Below are 5,526 nucleotides of genomic sequence, written 5' to 3'. Positions count from 1 at the left end.
ATTTTTGGTAAAAGAAGATGGCAAATCCTTATTAATAAATAGCATAATCCTTATAATCTTCAAATAATATTTTACTTGGACTGATGTCAATTACCTTACGACAAATCTAACGTACAACACTACAGGGTGCAACATCGTCGTAATTTAATACTTCAAAGCATAAATCCAAATATTGCTGGGTGCAACGCCGTTGTAACTTAATACTGCAAAGCATAATATCGATGTAATATTGCGGGGCGTAACATCATTCCCCCCTTTGGAACATTCGTCCTCGAATGTTGGCTGATGCTCTTTTCATTTTTGTAACTTATAGCTTTTGTGAATACCTTAATACTCTCCTTGCCATTTAAGAAGTTGCTCTGTGGATAAATCCAAAATCTAGGGTATTCCCCCCTTAAGTCTTTTTGCTTATATCATGACTTGTGGTCAAAATCTTCCTAATCTTGAAACTGTTGTTACCTCCTGTCATGCAACCTGTATGACCCTGGCTTTGTAAGTGCACTTATGCGATTCATCTTTCTTTTTTTCTTTTATCTTTTAGTCAATATCTAGGCCTTACTTTGTATATACAAGGCTTAATAGGTTACCTCTTTGGGCCTCTATAGGTGTACTAAAGTCCTTCACTCGCTACTTTGTTGAACTCACGAATATTGCTATACCTTTTTTTAGAAATCCATTTATCCCTCTGTATGACTTTACTGCATCAAGATAGGTCATATTATACCGTAACTCTTACCTCGATTTCTCGTTACTGAGGTCTGCTACAAAATTCCAGGTTACTTTCATTACTTATCCAATACGTATAAATTTATGTCCTTTAATGCTTCCACATACCTGGGAATACCGTGCTTTTATAACCGTATCTCACAACATCCCAATATGATTTACCTTGCGTGGGTATTTTAATCCTATTCAATTCATGAGATCCCTTTCTTTTCTTCGTCAGATTATTACTCAATCGAAGGCCTAAACGTTACCCTTTATCCATCACAATTATACCCTCATTGTACTATCAGGGCAGCATTCCATCTTTTCTAAATGCTACTAGTCTTAGACTCCTTTGAGTTCATTCAGGCTATACTGAGCTTTCAATAACTTAGAGAAACCATCAGCTCTTCTTGTTTTCATGGGCTTAATCCCAAGGACTTATCCATTCTCGTCACCTTTTCACTCACCTTTTCTTATCCTTACACATGCCTTCCTAAACCTTGTCGCTCTACCATACTTTATCTTGTAACCTACACATATCCATTAATACTACTTGCAACCTTTCTTCAACTTGCTTGCACCATAGATTTCCTTATGTTATTCTAGAATATCAAGCGAGACATCACCTCGTCTCTAACTTTTCTATACTCTTTTAACTACACTTATCGATACGTAGAAACCATAGGTTGGAAGATATGACACTAATGATGCCGCTATCATTCCCAGTTATTAGATCCCCGTGCTTGTAGCCTTCTATCCGAAGTATGGACTATTCACGATCTTCTACCTTTGAGTATCTCGTTTGTTGTTCACATTTACCTTACTTACCTTAAGATATCTCATCGTATCTTCTCTCTCTTTCGTGACCTCCCTTCCACCTAGGTGTAATTCACGTCCATAACTTGAAGCTCTATTATAATACTCATATCTCTAGTACATACACAATCTGGTGGGAGCTTCGTATTAACTTCTTATGAGGCTGGTACTCTTTAGTTGGCTTTATCATAGAGAGATTATAAAATATGGTACTGTACTATCTTTCTTATACCTCTGCTACTTAAGAGTGTTCCAGAGATCTATAATTCTCTTGGTCCCTCCTGTTTTGCTTAGTCGATGTAACTCTTTAGTCTCCTCTTCTTTCTGATCAGCCTCTATGTGGGCTTAAGATATCTTTCGTCCAGTGGCTCCTGGTATTAATTATTACTTTAGCCTTTCATAGGCGCTGAGGGAATGATAAAATCCTTTAACAATTCAATCCTTCTTTTATGACCTGGGCTCAATTCTTTCTTTTAATGTATACCAGAATCTTGTACGATTGTATATGATGCAGGTATAAAACTCCAAACTCTTAAGTGTGTTCATAACGTCACCAACTCGGGATCATTGATCAAATAATTTCTTTTGTTCCTTCTTAGCTTTCTTCAATGTAAGCTATTACCTTTCCTGGTCTTTCTGCCCCTTGTTACGTGCATACTTATCTTATCTTAGTTCCCATGCATGCTAGAGTTTTCGTGCAACTCATATGACCTTCGAATATTACTTTTTATTTTTCTGCCCGTTCATTATACACGGTAAGGGCCACTTTCCTTTGGAGTTCTTACAATGTTGTTGTGAGACTGTTTTTACACGACCCTTTCCTCTTTAGGTCGTTGTGCTTAGGTTGAAGCATTCTTCCTTATTTCCTCAGCTAGTCTTTTGTTATAGTACTTAGGGAGAACCCTTGATTCCTGTAAAGTTGTGAGCTTATTATGGACCTTTTGATGTCCTTCCTTGCCTATAATTATTTGTAGTTGCTTACCTCCATGCCCTTGTGCTTATACGGTTGCTTCTGAACTGATATTTTGACTGCCTTCCTAGTGGCACTTTCTTTTATCCCCGTAATACTCATACAGTACCTTTAACCACTCCAACTCTTGTTTGAATATATCTAAAGTATTATTATAATGATATTCTTTGAGACTGAATTCTCCATGTTAGGTTATACTATGTTTATCTTACACGATCTAATGACTCGTCTGTAACCTCCTGTTTAGCCATAACTGGGATTTTCCTGACCAATTACTAACTACTCGTTGGTCCATTCTCATATCAATATTCCTCATAATCTTTCTTGGGTTATTTCATTTGTCTTAACTTATGTCTCGCACTGGCTCCTTATTTATTAATAACAGCTCGGGCATAAACCTTTACTTCCTTTACCATTTCATAATCACTAAAACCATTTAATTCTGACTTAATGCCACATCACTCCATATTCCCCCCTTTAGGGGTGTACTAAAAGCTGAAGCCACAAGGATCTACCTATAGATGTTTTACCTCTTCATCTCGCGAGCCACACTAAGGTAATATTTATCCCTTCAAGACTTATAGTACAAGTCTTTGTATTACTCATATCTGGTTGCACTAGATCTATTAGCACATTTGCAATATCCTACGGAAATGTCAACTGACGCAATCAATTCATCCATCATATCTTCTTATACTACTTTTGTTAACCCCTATAGGACATATCTGGAAAGGGTGTTACCAATTGTATATACCTTTGTTACTATTAAATATAACTCTAGAAGCTTATGTTCCCTGCCTCAATTATAAACGTTGTTAACCTTCATTAACTAGGTGCCTCGTACCCTTTTTCACCTTGCTCCTTTTACTTGCCGAAACTTGTACTTATCTTCTTAATCTCTCATTGTCCTTCACCATAAAGATGGATAGGCATTCTTGCCTTAAGGCTTCTTATCAGGAAGCTTACCCATTTTAGTACACCCATGATCTGCTAAAGACCTCATATTTACTTATCGTAGGCATCATACAAAATTCAATTCCTCTGACTCAGTTATTCCACAACTATCTCTCTTTCCATCCTTCTTTCGGGAAGAAGGCATTGTCTTATTACGAATAAAATAGAATTTCAGAACTTGGATTCTTATAAGTAAGCTCTACCACACGATCTAGTGTAAGAAGAAAGAGTGACAATCTTAAATGCCCTGTAGCCTCATGCTTATAAGTGTGGTGCACGACACACCCATAAACAAGACTCAACTAGACACAACTTGTAGACTCCCTAGGACAGAACTGCTCTGATGCCACTTTTGTTGCGCCCCGAACTTGGGGGGTGAGACCGGCACACAGTACCTCACCTACCCTTGCATACCAACTTGCAACTAAGGGACTCTGAACATATGATGTCATACTTTTGGCCATGAGCCACATTGCAAGACGACAGCCAATGCTGACTAAATATCAATATAAAATTTGGCTGACAAGGTCGTCATATTTATTACAGCTAACAAACCAATCAAATATACATACAAGGCCAGAAAGCCCAACATACTGCACTAACTGACAAAATATCTCTACAAGCCTCTACTGATGGATATACTATGATCGGAACGGCTCTCCGACCTACTCATGACATATATATACATATATATACAAGATATACATAACGCTTTAGACCCGGAAACTCCGAAAGGCATGGAGCTTACCGATCAAGCTGAACTCGGGCAACACTTATTGAAGAGGCCTACTCGTCTGTCTGTCTGACCTGCACGTATGAAATGCAGCGCCCCCAAAAAATGGACGTCAGTACGAAATAATGTACTGAGTATGTAAGGCAATATACTGAAAGATGAAACTGAACTGATAATATAATAACTGCAAGTAGCTGGAAGTCAAAGATAATCTGAAGATATGCTTACCTACTGATACTGACTCAATTCTCTCAATATATTAAGTAAAATAGTTGTCCGGCCCTATAAGGCTCAGTATACATATATATCTGCTCTGTTGTAGTAGGCTCGCTCATAAGCGCTCGGCCACAGTAGGCTCGGTATATATATAACTGCTCTGCCGTAGTAGGCTCGCTCATACGCGCTCATCCATACTAGACTCTGTATCTCAACCGACTGGGCTCGCTCATAAGCGCTTGGCCATAGTAGGATCGTCATATAACTTACCATATGATAAGAGGTTGTCCAATAGGGGTCTACCCATCGATTATAGCTCGATGGTAATGAAAATACTTTTAATACTATATATATGTAACTTCTCCGCTCTCTTGACTGGAAGAAGGAAATACTCAACTGAATATGAAATCCCGATAAGGAGAATATTATAACTTACAACACTAGAAAAATATACGCAATTTGCGAGACTAGCAAAATATATGTAAATTTCGGGATATGAATGTAATGATGAGATCATGTCAAATAAGAAAAGAGCTTAGACTTAACATACCTGGAGTAGGGGAAAAAATCGGTAGCTACAACTTGCCTTCAATATTCTCAGACTTTCCATACCACAGGACAGGAACAAAAGCCATCTTTCAGCTTTCACTCGTTAAAGTTTACTCCCTAATAGTATTTGCGAACATAGATTAAACACATAGTCTACAAGTGAACTAAATAAAGTCTTTGGCCTTTATAATTAAGTAACGACAAGGTAGATGTTTCAGTATCCTGTTATTGACATATCTTGCATGGCCGTTCACTGCCTTTGCTATTTCTGTAACTTATTTCGGACTGGGATGCGAAGCATCCTTCTTCGCTTCACTCCCTAAAGCTTAGTAGTAGTATATCCTTTTCTTTTGTTTGTTGTCCAATTTCCTTGAGCTTCTTTATAACCTCATCACTCATTCCATTCTTTTATTCTTAATCTCTTATCCTTGCTTTCTCATACAACTTTCCAAAGCTAGCCAACTGCCACGTGATGTCTTGTTCCCTATTTTCTTTGTTCCCTTATATAAATAATAATAAAAACAAGCTGAAGAGTTTAGATACTTGCTAGATTTTGCTTGAATCTATTTTTGGTAAAAGA

Source organism: Nicotiana tabacum, chromosome 16 (assembly GCF_000715075.1).
Source record: "Nicotiana tabacum cultivar K326 chromosome 16, ASM71507v2, whole genome shotgun sequence".
Lineage (NCBI taxonomy): Eukaryota > Viridiplantae > Streptophyta > Magnoliopsida > Solanales > Solanaceae > Nicotiana > Nicotiana tabacum.
Note: the sequence above shows the minus strand (reverse complement) of the source record.